This window comes from Heterodontus francisci, chromosome 2 (assembly GCF_036365525.1).
Source record: "Heterodontus francisci isolate sHetFra1 chromosome 2, sHetFra1.hap1, whole genome shotgun sequence".
NCBI classification, from domain to species: Eukaryota; Metazoa; Chordata; class Chondrichthyes; order Heterodontiformes; family Heterodontidae; genus Heterodontus; species Heterodontus francisci.
In genome coordinates, this window is record NC_090372.1 from 42,711,775 (window position 1) to 42,727,589 (window position 15,815).

The following is a 15,815-nucleotide window of genomic DNA, read 5'->3' on the forward strand; positions in this document are numbered from 1 at the left end:
GAATATTGTGTGCCGTTTTGGTCTCCTTATCTGAGGAAGGATGTTCTTGCTATAGAGAGAGTGCAGCAAAGGTTTACCAGACTGATTCCTGGGATGGTTGGACTGACATACGAGGAGAGATTGAGTCGGTTAGGATTATATTCGCTGGAGTTCAGAAGAGTGAGGGGGGCAGGATCTCATAGAAACCTATAAAATTCTAACAGGACTTGACAGGGTAGATGCAGGAAGGATGTTCCTGATGGTGGGTGAGTCCAGAACCAGGGGTCATAGTCTAAGGATACGGGGTAAACATTTCAGGACTGAGATGAGGAGAAATTTCTTCACCCAGAGAGTGGTGTGCCTGTAGAATTCACTACCACAGAAAGCAGTTCAGGCCAAAACATTACATGTTTTCAAGAAGGAGTTAGATATAGGTCTTGGGGCGAAAGGGATCAAAGGATATAGGGGAAAAGTGGGAACAGGTTGCTGAGTTGGATGATCAGCCATGATCATAATGAATGGCGGAGCAAGCTCGAAGGGCCGAATGGCCTACTCCTGCTCCTATTTTCTATGTTTCTATGTAATTAGTGAGAAAAATGTGGAGGAACAAATTTGCAAGGAAATTACAAAAAAGGTAAAAGAATTATAGGGTAGTTATAATGGGGGACTTTAATTAAATATAGACTGGGATAGTAGTAGTGTAAAGGGCAGTGAGGGGAAAGAGTTCTGAGAGTGTGTTCAGGAAAATTTTCTACAGCAGTAGGTTTCCAGTCCAATGAGAAAGGAGGCACTGCTAGAACTGGTTCTTGGGAATGAGGTGGGCCAAGTGGATCAAGTGTCAGTAGGAGAGCATTTAGGGGACAATGATTATTGTATCATAAGGTTTAGGTTGACCATGGAAAAGGACAAAGAACATCCAGGGTAATAATAATTAACTGGGGAAAAGCGAACTTTAATGGGGTAAGAATGGATCTGGGCCAGATAAATTGGAATCAAAGGTTGGCAGGAAAAATGGTACATGAACACTAGACTACCTTCAAAGAAGAGATACTTCAGGCACTGTCAAGGTATGTTCCCATGAAAGGGAAGGGTAGGACTAACAAATACAAAGCTTCCTGAATGAGGAAAGAGATAAAGATTAAGAGGAAAAAGAAGAAATGTGCTTATGATAGATGTCAGGTAGATAATACAACAGAGAACCAGGCTGAATATAGAAGGTTCAGAGGGGAAGTGAAAAAGCAAATGACAAGCAAAGAGAGAGTATGAAAAGAGACTGGCAGCTAACATAAAAGGGAACTCCAAAGTCTTCTATAGGCATGTAGTAAAAGTGTGACAAAAGAGGAGTGGGGCTGATTAGGGACCAAAAAGGGGATTTACACATGGAGGCAGGAGGCATAGTTGAGGTATTAAATGAATACTTTGCATCTGTCTTTAACAAGGAAGAAGATGCCGCACAACATACTTGTGAGCAAAGTTATAGCTCATGGAATAAAAAGGACAGTAGCAACGTGGATACAAAATTGGCTGAGTGATGGTAAACAAAGTAGTGGTTAATGGATGTTTTTCAGACTGGAAGAAGATTTGTAGTGGAGTTCCCCAGGAGTTGGTGGTAGGATCCTTGCTTTTCCTGATATATATTTAATGACCTAGACCTTAGTCTGCAGGGCACAGTTTCAAAATTTGCAAATGATACAAAACTTGGAAGCATTGTGAACTGTGAGGAAGATAGTGTGGAACTCCAAAAGGACATAGACAGATGGCAAGTAAAGTTCAGTGCAAAGAAGTGTGAAGTGATTCATTTTGGTAGGAAGAACACTTAGAAACAATATAAAATAAAGCGCCCAACTCTAAGTGGGGGGGGTGGGGGGGGGGGGGTGGGGGTGCAGGAGCAGAGGGACCTGGGTGTATATGTGCATAAGTCATTGAAGGTGGCAGGACAGATTGAGAGAGCAGTTAATAAAGCATACGGTATCCTAGGTTTTATTAATAGGGGTATAGAGTACAAGAGCAAGTAGGTTATGTATAAAACACTGGTTTGGCCTCAACTGGAGTATTGCATCCAGTTCTGGGCACCACACTTTAGGAAAGATGTGAAGGCGTTGGAGAATGCAGAAAAGATTCATGAGAATGGTTCCAGTGATGAGGAACTTTATTTACAATGATAGATTGGAGAATTTGGGACTCTTTTCCTTGAAGAGAAGGCTGAGAGGAGATCTGATATAGAGTTATTCAAAAATCATGAGGGGTCTGGACAGGGTGGATAGGCAAAACGTGTTCCACTCATGAAAGGATTGAGAAGAAGAGGACACAGATTTAAGCTAATTGGCAAAAGAAGCCATGGCGACATGAGGAACATTTTTTTCATGCTGTGAGTGGTTGGGATCTGGAATGCACGGCCAGAGAGTGTGGGGTGGGGCAGGGCCAATGGAATAGTTAAATAAAAGCAAAATACTGTGGATGCTGGAAATCTGAAATAAAAACAAGAAATGCTGGAACTGCTCAGCAGGTCTGGCAGCATCTGTGGAAAGAGAAACGTTAACTCTGCTTCTCTTTCCACAGATGCTGCCAGACCTGCTGAGCAGTTCCAGCCTTTCTTGTTTTTATTTAAAATGGAATGGTTATCTGAAAAGGAAGAATGTGCAGGTGTATGGGGAGAAGGAGGGGGAAATAGCACTAAGTGAATTGCTCTTTTGAAGAGCCAGTGCAGAATTGATGGGCCGGATGGCCGCCTTGTGTGTTGTAACAATTCTGTGACTCAAAAATACTTGCCCAAAGTTGTTAAAAAGTCGAATTCAGACAGCAATCCCTACTTAAATTACCCACAACTCGAATAGTACCGGACGGAAATGTGAACACACAGTATGCGCAATAACGATTGGTCGATATGTGATGAATGCAGTACTCGGATTTTTGCCAATATCTGGTTGTACAAGGGCCAACTGTCAACGTTGTGAAATTCAGGCGAAACTGTTGTGTTGAGGCTCGCCACGCACTGCCTGCCTTTTCTGTTTGGCCTTCCTCATTGGAATTAGCCCCGCGGAACCTTTGCTGAAAGGATGGAGGAAGAAAGTGCTTGAGTCCCCACGTATTAAAAGATAGCGTTTGAGTTCCTACGTTTAAAAATAAAGGTAGGGGAGCGATGTAATAACAGAAGGATATTTGGAAGCTCTTCTGGCACGCTAGTTCAGAGTGAGAAAGCGTAGGATTGGAGAATTAGCATTCATTTTTAGATTTAACTCTTTCCCTGTCCGCCGGCAGCTCAGGGTTTGCTGCCGTGTGGCTCCCCGGTACGGATTGGCTTTATAAGGTAGGTGGTGGCGATGGAAACTCTTGGGAGAGTCTGCAGCCGGAATGGAACGTTGTGTTGTTAATGATCATGTCTCAACGATCTAAATTGGAACGGCGTGTCTGCCCGCATTGTCTGAGACGCGGGCCTGCGTCTGCTTCTGTGCTGCTCTTACATTGACCGCCTTGTGCTTGCATGGGTTTTCCAGGTTTCTTTTAAATTTGCTAAATGCTTTTTATTTGTTTATTTTCACTCTTCCATCTCTAGACATGGCTATGTGCATTTCATATGATCTTGTTATGAAATGGGATTGTATTGTGGCAAGTTGTGTGTGCGTGTTGTCTCAAAAAGCAACACGAAATACCGCCTTGAAACGCCGGTATAAACTGATGCGCATGACGCAATGAATTGCATATTCTGATTTGCATGGACGAGTAAATCTCTGCTTCAACCGGTTGCGAATTGGAAATCTCCCCATTGGCGTTGGGTTGACCATTTACGCCGGCCATAGGTATAGTCTGATTTAACGTGGATGATTGGTTTATGCTACCTTTAATTCTAAGTAACCTTTTCGATGCAGTGGGCAGTAGGCACTAACACGTGCTTCAGTGCTCTGATTCAGGTAAATCCACAGGTCTATACAAGTTTTCTCCCAGAAGCAGCAGGTTTTCAGGTTACATTGTGTGCCCAATGGAGTGGAGTTTCGGGTACGGAAAAGTACCGCAGATTTGTCTTTGGGCTGTTTTGAATTGTCACCGTTTTTTTGGAAGGTGGGAGGAGGAAGTACTGTGGTTGTGCCACTTTGCAGGTTTTGATCAACTTTTGTTAGTTTTTCAGATGTTATGTATAATTTTATTGTTGAAAACGAATACGTTGGTGTATTTAGACTTTACTGCATACATGTGTGTTAAAATTTGATTTTTTTCTTTTACAATTTGTATAAGTGCTACGGTCTGTGGATTAATTTTGAAATGTTGAATTTTGAACAACAAGGGAGTTCTCCCCATAGTCTAATATGTATGTCTTAACCAACAGATTATCATGTTGATGTTTCACACTACTGTTTCTGAGCCCTTGTTGGGCCTGTCAGGTACATTACCTATCAAGTCAGGATGGTGTGTGGCTTGGAGGGGAACTTGCAGGTGGTGATGTTTCCGTGCATTTTGCCCTTGCCCTTCTAGGTGGTAGAGGTTGTTGGTTTGGAAGGTGCTGTCTAAGGGGCCTTGGTGCATTGCATCTTGTAGATGGTACACACTGCTGCCACTGTGCGTTGGTGGTGGAGGGAGTGAATGTTTGTGGATGGGGTGTCAATCAAGCGGGCTGCTTTGTCCTGGATGGTGTCGAGCTTCTTGAGTGTTGTTGGAGCTGCACCTATCAGGCAAGTGGAGAGTATTCCATCACCCCTGACTTGTGCCTTGTAGATGGTGGACAGGCTTTGAGAAGTCAGGAGGTGAGTTACTCGCCACAGGATTCCTAGCCTCTGACCTACTCTTATAACCACGGTATTTATAAGGCTGCTGCAGTTCAGTTTCTGATCGATGGTAACCCCTAGGATATTGATAGTGGGGGATTCAGCGATGGTAATGCCATTGCATTTCAAGGGCAGATGGGCAGATTCTCTTGTTGGAGATGGTCATTGCCTGGCACTTGTGTGGCGTGAGTGTTACTTGCCACTTATCAGCCCAAGCCTGGATATTGTCCAGGTCTTGCTGCATTTCTACACAGACTGCTTCAATATCTGAGGAGTTGCGAATGGTGCTGATGGTATGTATTGCAGTCACAGTGCAACAGTGTTGCAGGGGGTGGATATTGAGCCCAATAGCAAGGGTTTTAATCACTTGAACTGTCCTGGATGTTGTCCAACTTCTTGAGTTATGCGGCTACACCCGTCCAAGAAAATGGGGACTGTTCGTTAATGCCCTTGTGATACGAAACTTGAGGCTTTGAGGCGTCAGGAGTTGAGTAGAATACGAGCTTCTGCCTTTCCATTTTAGTCCCTGTGTTAATACAACTGGTCCAGTTAAGCTTCTGGTCACCAGTGATTGTCAGTGTGCTGATGGTGGGGATGTTGTTGATGGCCATTATGAGACTAGGCTTACTTGCAATTTGTCAAGTCATGCATTGGCTGCATCCTTATCTGGGCTTAATGCTGGAATTGTCAGCCAAAAGCCTCATTCTGCATCAGATGAGGGTAGGTGATCAAATCAGCTGACGGTGGTTAGGCCAAGAATGCTGCCCTGAAGAACTGTAACCATATCCTGGGTTTGCACTGAATTAGCCTCCAGCAATCATAACCACCTTCTCGTATGTTGAGTATCATTTCATCACTGGAGAGTATTGCGCTTAATCTCCATTGATCTCCAGTTCTGCTTTCTCACATTGTCACATGCTGCCTTGATGTCAAGGACAGCTACTCTCAACTTTCCTCTGTTTAGCTCTTGTATTCATATCTTGATCAAGGTTGCGATGAGGTCTGGAGCTGAATGATACTGCTCCAACTTGAATTGAGCATCAGAGAGCAGGTATTTGGGAACAGGTGCCATCTGATAGCATTATTGATGACTCTCAATTACTCTGGGTTTAAGCTGATGGTGCAGTATTTGGTGGAGTTAGATCTGTTCTATTTTGCAGATACAAGATAACTACAATTTTCTTTATTGTTGTGTAGATGACGGTGGCATAGCCAGACTGAAACGGGGCACGCTACTTTTTGTATGCAAGTCTGTAGCACTACAGCCTGGATATTGCTTTCATTCATATACGTATAGGTATTTTGAAAATTGTATCATTTATTCATTCAAGAAATAGCTAAATATGTCCATTTTGTGCAGCGTAAGGCAATAGGTTGTCACTGAGTGGTATTGCAAATAAAGCTGAAATCTTTAAGATTTTCTGATGTAATGCACCATTAATGTTCTTTATATATCACAAGTTGATAGTTTCAGCACAATTCTAGGATTGGAGGTACAAAACTAGAGGTTTGTTGGTTGTGAAAGTTTGTGTTTTATTGGCACTGTCTAATTTTAGGTCATTAGACAATATTCCTTACAAATAAAACCTACTTAGCAAAAATTAATTGATCCCATACTGCTGCTACAAAAATAGAACAGTGAGCATGTTTAATGTTGCAGAGATAAAAATGATCATTATGTTGCTAATGGCACCTCCTTGGTTTAGTTTTCGATGCAGTCAACCACACTCTCTCCAACAGTTATCCTTTTGTTCTTTGGCTCCATGAAACTGCTTTACTTTATCTGCTGTTAGCTATCTGATTGTAGCTACTCCATCTCCGAGCAATAGGTTCTTTTCTTACCTGGCCCCCAACCATGAAGATCTCCACAGGTTCTGAAGGACCTATTCTTGGCCTCTTCCTCATCTACATGTTGCCCCTAGATGAAAAGATCCACAGACATGGAATCAGCTGATCACTAGTGACACCTGGTTCTCTTGCCTTATTAACTGTTTCCAGCATCCAGTCTTGGGTGACTATTAACTTTTTCAAGCCAAGTATTGAGGTGACTGAAGCAATCATCTATGGTCCTGACCAAAAATTATGCTCACTCAACACTGCCTATGTTTCCTTCCTCAACTATTTTTTCGAGCTGAACCGGGGTGTTTGCAAACTGAGTGAATTGAGTTTCTGGCCCTGTAACCTTCCCATCACTGAGACCACCAACCTCCATCTTTGAAACATAACGTGCCTCCATCAAAATATCAGTCTACCCACTGTGAAACCCTCATTTTGTTCATTTGTTTCCTCAGACTTGGTCACAGTGGTATTCTCTTTGCTGGTCTCTAATCTCCCCATTCCTTAAAATCCAACTCCAGTCAAATGGATACTGCATGTATTTTACCCCGGATTAAATCCTGCTTTCTCATCTGCTTCTGTCACTGAGCTTTATTGGCTCTCCAAAATCATCCATTTTGTTTTGAATGCTGTACATTGCTGTACCAACAGTTTACGTTTTTCTTATTCCTCTGTCTTTTTATAGTCATTATCTTTACCATTATTATCTCTGGCCATTCAAGTTATCCTTATTCCTTCATTTAGTTTGTCCTTTACACTCTTTTCCTGAGAGTCTCCACTGCTTACAGCTGACCCAGCTACGGTGATGCCAGATTCGCACAATGCCACTTCCTGACTGCCTTATATCACGAGTTGCTCAATATCAGTGCCTTGGCAATCAGTGTCAAAACTCATCCCTTTCAGCAGTTTACCATTGAAATTTACATTCCCAACATTCATTTTCCTAACCACTTTAAAACTGAACAGTTTTCCCTTGGGGCCTATTTGCAACAGGTACTTAACCCTCAGCATTCATCACACAGAACTTAAACTGGACTCTATCTGCTGGTAGTTACTTCTGCAGTACTTCCGTCCCTTCAGCCAAGGAGGATAAAAGCAGCTATTTCCTGAGAATAACCATTAAGGGAACTAACTGAGAACTTTCTAAATTATTTGACAATTTTGAAGGGAAATTTTGTATGGAACTGCATAAGTGCAGTGATTTATCAAAATTTGGACCTGGGTTTTGAATAAAATTTTGGACGGAGGGAGTAATGGCACATTTTTACACCGATTTTATAAGTACTATTGAATGGGAAATAGAAGTACTCTTCTGGGTTCGATATTAAAATTTGTCATTGGGCAGAGGATAGTGAGCATTTTTCTCCTGAATGGGATGGTGACTGTGTCGAAGTGAACAATTCCTTTACATTAATGTTTTTTACTTTTGTGAATACAAAGACCAAAGGAATGATTATTGTCGGGTAAATCTTGACTATAAGAAAAGGTGTCCATGCAAGAAAATGCCCTAATTTTCTGAATTGGGTCAGCACATAGAAGGAAATCCCCTCCAAAGTTTAACAACCCCCCTTTTGAGAGAAGAAATTCGTCCTCATCTTTGTCTCAAAAATGAGACCCTTTATTTTGAAACTGTGTCCACTAATTCTTGATTCTTCCACGAGGGGAAACATCATCTCAGCTTCTACCCTGTCAAGCCCCCTCAAAATCTTGTGTTTCAACAGGATCACCCCTCATTCTTCTAAACTCCAATGAGTATAGGCCCAACCTGCTCAACCTTTCCTCAGAAGACAAGCCCCTCATTCCAGGAATCAGCATAGTGAACTTTCTCTGAACTGCTTCCAATGCAATTATATCATTCCTTAAGTAAGGAGACCAAACTGTACACAGTACTTTGGGTGTTGTCTCACCAATGCCCTGTACTGTTGTAGCAAGACTTCCTATTTTTATACTCTGTTCCCCTTTGCAATAAATGCCAATATTCCATTTGCCTTGCTAATTACTTGCTGTATCTGCATGCTAACTTTGTGTTTCATGTACAAGGCCACCCAGATCCATCTGTACTGCAGCAATCTGCAGTCTTTCCATGTAAATAATATTCATCTTTTCTATTCTTCCTGCCAAAGTGGATGACCTCACATTTTCCCATGTTATACTCCATCTGCCAAATTTTTGCCCACTCACTTAACCTATCTATATCTCTTTGCAGAAATTTGTGACCTCTTCACAACTTGCTTTCCTACCTATCTTTGTATTGTCTGCAAATTTGGCTACAATACGCTCAGTCCTTTTATTCAAGTCATTAATATAGATTGCAAATAGTTGATGCCCCAGCACTGTGGCACTCCACTAGCTCAGTTTGCCAACCTGAAAATGCTGTTTATCCTGACTCTCTATTTCTTGTTAGTTAGCCAATCCTCTATCCATGCTGATATATTACCCACAACATCATGAACTCTTAAGTTGTGTAGTAACCTTTTATGTGGCACCTTTTATTGAATGGCTTTTGGAAATCCAAATACACTACATCTACTGGTTCCCCTTTATCCACTCTGCTTGTTACATCCTCAAAGAACTCCAAAAATTAGTTAAGCACAATTTCCCTTTCATAAAACCATGTTGACTCTGCCTGATTGCATTATGATTTTCTAAATGTCCTGCTACTACTTAATAATGGATTCTGGCATTTTCCCAATGACAGATGTTAAGCTAACTGGCCTATAGTTTCCTGCTTTCTGTCTCCCCACTTTCTTGAATGCAGGTGTTACATTTGTGGTTTTCCAATCTGCTAGGACCTTTACAAAATCTGGGGAATTTTGAAAGATTGCAACCAACGCATCTGCGATCTCTGCAGCCACTTCTTTTAAGACCGAAGGGTACAAAGGCGTACAGGAGCATGGATGCCTTACTGCAGTTATACAGGGCCTTGGTGAGACCACATCGGGAGTATTGTGTGCAGTTTTAGTCTCCTTATCTGAGGAAGGATGTTCTTGCCATGGGGAAGAAGGAGATTTATTAGGCTGATTACTGGGATGGCAGGATTGACGTATGAGGAAAAATTGGGTCGAGTAGGCCTACATTCACTAGAGTTTAGAAGAATGAGGTGGGATCTCATAGAAACTGATAAAATTCTAACAGGACTAGACAGGCTAGATGCAGGGAGGATGCTCCTGATGCTGGGGAGTCCAGAACCAGGGGTCACAGTCTCGGGATATGAGGTATGCCATTTAGAACTGAGATGAGGAGAAATTTCTTCACTCGGGGAGTGGTGAACCTGTGGAATTCTCTACCACAGTGGAGGCCAAATCATTAAATATATTCAAGAAGGGGATAGATATATTGCCATTGTTTCCCATAATTAATTGCCCAATCTCATCCTCTGAGGAGCCAACACTGACTTTAGCTACTCTCTTCCTTTTTATATATTTGAAGAAGCTTTTATTGTCTGTTTTTATGTTTCTTGCTAGTTTACACTCATACTCTAATTTCTCCCTTTTTTTTTTTAAAGTCATTCTCTTCTGGTTTCTAAATTTTTCCCAATCTTCTGGTCTACCACTAATCTTTGTAGCATTGTATGCCTTTTCTTTCAATTTGATACCATCCTTAACTTCCTTAGTTAGCCACGGATGGTGCATCCTTTTTACAGTTTCTCTTTCTCAATGGAATCTATCTTTGCGAGTTATGAAATATTTCCTTAACTGTCTGCCACTGCTCTTGTACTGTCTTACCTTTTCTTTTAGTTTCCCAGTCCACTTTAGCCAACACTTTCTTCGTACCCTACGTACTTTATTTAAGTTTAAGACACTAGTTTCAGATCCAAACTTCTCTCTCAAGCAGAATATGACATTCATAATGTTATGATCACTCTTACCTGGAGGATCCTTTACTATGAGGCCATTTATTAACCCTGTCTCATTATACATTGCCAGGCCTAAAATAGTCTGCTCCTTAGTTGGTTTCAGAATGTATTCTAAGAAAGACTCCCTAATACGCTGTATGAACTCATGCTCCAGGCTACCTTTGCCAATTTGATTAGTCCAATCTATATGAAGATTAAATTCTCCAATCACTATTGCAGTATGTTTCTTTAAAGCCCCTATTATTTCTTTATACTCTGTCTACTGTGTATCTACTGTTAGGGGGCCTATAAACTACTTCCACCAGTGACTTTCCTTTGTTATTTTTTAGCCCCACCCAAACTGAATCTACATCTTGATTATCTGAGCCAGGATCATTTCTCACTCCTGTACTGATATTTCATCCTTTATTAACAACTACCCCACCTCCTTTTCCTTTCTTCCTACTCTTCCGAAATGTCAAATACTCTTGAATATTTAGTTCCCAGTCTTGATCACCTTGCAACCATGTCTCTGTAATGGCTATCATATCATACTCATTTATTTCTATTTGTGCTATCAATTCATCATCTTGTTACAAAAGCTGCATGCATTCAGATAAAGAGCCTTTAATTCTGTCTTTTTACCACTTTTTTCCCTTCTCTGACCTTATTTGCTGGTGCATTCTTAGTTTTGTACGCTCTGTCTCTTCCTGTCACACTCTGGTTATCATTACCCGTATTGCTACCCTGCCTTGTTGCCTTGTCCTTTCTCATTTAACTTTCTAAATTTCCTCTCACCTGACCACCACCACCATCCCCGGCCACTATTTAGGTTAAAGCCTTCTCTTAAAACTAAGGAAAAGAAAAGAAAACAGAACTAGCATTTATGAAGTGCTTTATATTTTCCTCAGGATGGCTCATAGTGCGAAAGAGCCAATGAAGTACTTTTGATTTGTAGTCACTGTTTGGTAGGCTTTCTACGTTTGCCAACCTATCAAAAATGAGATGAATGAACAAATAATCTGGTATTTTTGTATGGTTATGACGATTAGGTCAGGAGATCCCTGTTTCTCTTAAAATAGTGAATGTGATCTGCTTCCAAAGTGAGAGTGCTATCCACTGAACAAAGCTGATAAGCTAACTGGTTCCTTCTGCATGCAAAGTCACCAGATAGATATGGATGAGGAAGGCTATTTGGTTCATCCAGGGGAAAAAATGCACACATCTGAGTATCCATCTGCTACTTACTTTCAGAGAAACAACAAAGGAAAGAAGTCACTGGTGTAAGTAATTTATAGGACCCCTAACACTAGCTACACTGAAGGACAGAGTATATTTCCATACCTGGAAATCCATTCATGTGTCCTTAATTCTGTGTGAAAGTGTTTCCTCATCATTCTAAATTGGGCTTTCTCAAGTTTGAACCTGTGCTCTTTACCATACTAATTTTAAGTTGAGTTCTGGATTTTTTAAAAATTGGGTTCTCAAGAAATGCTTTTGCATTTTATGAAGGTCGTTTACATATGTACATTCATATGTAAATTTTTATGAAGCTTTTGTAAGTGTACGCATACCTTCTCTAAAGCCATTGTATGATTAAGGACACATGGAGGCATATACTTTATGAAGCCATTGTATATTTAGGTGTAGAATTAAACATATTTTATGTGTACATTCCATATGTAGTTTATGGAGCTGCTGTCATGATTGCACATTGATTGCAGGAGTAATGTTATTACAGCAAGCTGCCTGCATTGGGAGCACTGAAAGTTAGGGGGCAGAGGAAACTTCCTCATCCGTATCTATCTGGTGACTTTGCATACAGAAGGAACCAGTTAGCTTATCAGCTTTGTTCACTGGATAGCACTGTCCCCTTGGAAGCAGATCACATTCACTATTTTAAGAGGAACAGGGATCTCCCGACCCAATCATGGTTTTGTGAAAGGTTAAGCTTGGGAACATTGGCAATAGGGTTAGAGTCATAGACTCATTTATGATGCAGAAGGAGGCCATTCGGCCCATTGAGTCCATACTGGCATTCTTTACAGCAGTCCAGTTCTGAATACTGACGGTCTCATTGGTTGGGTTTGTCGCTTTTGGGTGGATTGCTGTGCAGAGTGGATAATTCTTTTACAATGGATCTCAAAGGATGAGCCACAGAATGCCTGGTATTTACCCAGCTCCAGGTGGAGGCCAAAAATCACTTATTCTGATAGATATCTGACATGTTTCAGCCACGTTTGTTGTGGGTAGGGCTGCGTACAGCAGCAGCAACTTGTTTTTATATAGCACCTTTTAATGTTAGAAAATGCATAAAAGCACTTCACAGGTGCATTATAATGCAAAATTAAGCACCGAGCCACATAAGAGATGTGGAGATGGCCAAAAACTTGGTCAAGGAGGTAGGTTTTAAGGAACATCATTAAAAGGAAGAAAAAGAGGTAGAGAGGCAGGGAGATTTATGAAGGAAATTCCAGAGCCATGGCCTAGGAAGCTGAAGGGATGGCCACCAGTAGTTGAGTAATTAAAATCAGGAATCCTCAAGAAGCCAGAATTAGATGAGTGCAGATATTTCAAAGGTTTGTGGGGCTGGAGGAGCTTACAAAGAAAGCGAGATGCAAGGCCATGGGGGAAGGATTTGAAAACTAGGATGAGAATTTTAGAACTGAGACATTGCTTTACTAGGAGCCAGTGAGCACAGAGCTGATGAGTGAACTGAACTTGGTGCAAATAAGGATATGGGCAGCTGAGCTTTGGATGGCTTCAAGTTTACAGAGGGGAGGCCAGTGAAGAGTGCTTGGGAATAGTCAAGTCTGGAGGTAACAAAGGCATAAATGTGTATTTCAGCAGTAGATGAGCTAAGGCAGGGTTGAAGTTGGGTATTGTTACAGAGGTGGAAATAAGTGGTCTTGATGATGGCATGGATATAAAGTTGGAAACTCACCTTGGCGTCATATGACAACAAGGCTGCAAACGGTCTGGTTCAGTCTCCGTTCCGAGGGAGAAGGATGGAGTCGGTAGCTAGGGAACAGAGTTTGGTGCAGGGACTGAAAACAATGGCTTCAGTGTTCTCAGTATTTAATTGAAGGAACTTTTTACTCATCCCATGCTGATGTTGGATAATTTAGCAACATTGGAGGAGTGGAGAGAGGTGGTGATGAGGTACAGCTGGGTGTCATCAATGTACATGTGGTGTTCTTTTGAATGATGTGACCGAGGGGCAGAATGTAGATTAGAAATGGAAGGGGCCAAGGATAGATTCTTTTGAGGACGCCAGAGGTAACAGTGCTGGAGTGGGAAGAGGAGCCATTGCAAGTGATGCACAGTGTCAGGCAAGCCCCCTACCTGCCAAGACTGAGGCACACATTTCGCCACATGAACATTAAAACTTAAATTTGCAAGCCCCTGACTGGAAAGACATTTGCATAGCAACAGACCATGTTGGAACAATGGGGACCCAGTTGTTGCTTCCTCAATACACAGAAGAAGTGGTCAGACCAGTTTTGTCATGTGACTGTTACAGAGGTTTGAACTGAGAGTTTTAAATTGGAGAAAACCGTGTTTGAAAGCAGAAAGCTCCTGGTTTGAGAACATCTCTCTCCTGTCTGTTCTCCACTCGCTCACACCAGCTTCTGAAACCATTGAAGGCATGAGAACCTCAAAGAGAGAAATGTCTCCTATGTTGTACAAGGTTTAAGGAGAATACTGGGCCCCAGCGAAAAGTAATGGCTGCCTACAGCAGAAGACTGTACAGCGAGCTGGAACCACAGAAACAGTAACCGGAAACCCCCTTCAGAGACTGCCTCAAACGTTTCACCTTCTGTTTCCTCTCCTTTTCTGTCCCTATCTGCATGTGTGTATCACGTGTGCATGCTAGCGTGGGTGCATTGTATATCCATAGGTGTTAACCGAATTAGAGTTTAAGGTTTAATAAATTTCACTTTTCTCCTTTAAACCGAAGAAAGCCTGTTTATGCTCATTTCTTTGCCTTATAATTGGAAAACTGTGAACAAGGATTCACCAAGGGTGAGCTCAAAACACAGTGAGTTTAAAATAAAACCCTGTTACAATAAGACCAGGTGAAGACAGCAAAAGACCCCTCGACAACTTTCTCACTTGGTCGTAACAACAGGCTATGACTAGATAGGTAAGAATGAAACCAGGCAAGTGCAATCCCACCCAGCTAGACGACAGGAGAGGCTTTATAGGAGGATGGTGTGGTCAACCGTGTCAAAGGCTGCAGACAAGGATGAGGAAGGAATGTTTACCTTTGTCACTGTCACACGGGATGTCATTTGTGACTTAAAAGCCGTTTTGGTACTGTGGTAGGGATGGAAACCTGATTGGAGGGATTCAAATGTGAAGTTCTAGGAAAAATGGGACGAATTTGGGAGGCAACAACACGCTCAAGGAATTTAGAGAGGAAAGGGAGGTTGGAGATGGGGTGGTACTTTGCAAGGGCTGTTCAAGGTTTGGAGCTTTGAGGAGAGAGGGGCAGTACCTGATGAGAGAGATCTGTTAACAATGTCAACTGAGGGAAGAAGCATCATCTTACAGCTAGTATCATCATCATGTAGAGATCCTTTCTCTCAAAGGTGCAGGCCCAGTGAGCACTGAGCTGCTTTCTTTGGATTGTGAGAGCAGTCATCTAGATAACCTTCCAGACTGCTGATCAGATTGGCTGGATGAAGGGCATCGTCAAAGTATATGCAAGAGGATGACGCCCTTGAGGAGTTGTTTGGCATGGTGAGCTACAATTTGTGGAGTATATAAGGGTGCAGTGTGCATGATATATGGTTTTATGTTGGTCTTCATGCATTTACTGCAAGTGTGGAGTTTTTGCCATTCCTGCTTCCTTAAGCATCACCCTGAACTATTTTCCTAAGCATCCTTCAAGCTTTCAGTTTCATTCTTAATCATTGAGTTAAGAATCGCACATAGTGGAGTTGCATCTGCAAGAGGCTATTCGGGTGTGGCCCATGCTGAAGTCTCCAAAGTATTTCAGGGTTCTGGAGCTAACACTTCATCTGGCGATAGTGGTGATGATCATATTGGGCAAGGACAAATTTGTTAGACAGCTGATGAATGGCCGTAGCCGGCATAATGTGGTAATCCTCTTCTCATCCCAGGCTCTGCATCTATCTTAAGTAAGTCCTCTGGGAACTCCCCATACTTCCATATTGAGGAGAAAGATGATAGATCCCATGAGATCTTTCTGGCTATACAAACCTGATTCCAGACTGAATTGTAATGATGACATAAGAAATAGGAGCAGGAATAGTCCATACTGTGTCATGGAATTTTTTTTCCCCTCTGTTAAAAACTAAGGAGGGGGGGGGGGTTCTGTGTGCCTTTAAGATTGAGAAGTTTTTATATTCTCTGGGAACAGTGGGTGAGCTGCCAGCCTG

General features: G+C 41.9%; 1 protein-coding gene across 3 annotated transcripts in view; it reads left to right on the top strand.

The window, feature by feature from the left end:
* The first annotated feature begins 2,851 nt into the window (after positions 1-2,851).
* si:dkeyp-120h9.1 (Y+L amino acid transporter 2-like) overlaps positions 2,852-15,815 on the top strand; it is a 126,554-nt gene continuing 113,590 nt past the window's right edge. Inside the window, exon 1 of one of the 3 annotated variants that reach the window (XM_068057633.1) lies at positions 2,852-3,107. The gene's annotated coding sequence lies outside the window, so the exon portion shown is untranslated. The other 2 variants (XM_068057641.1, XM_068057645.1) reach the window with 2 other exon arrangements.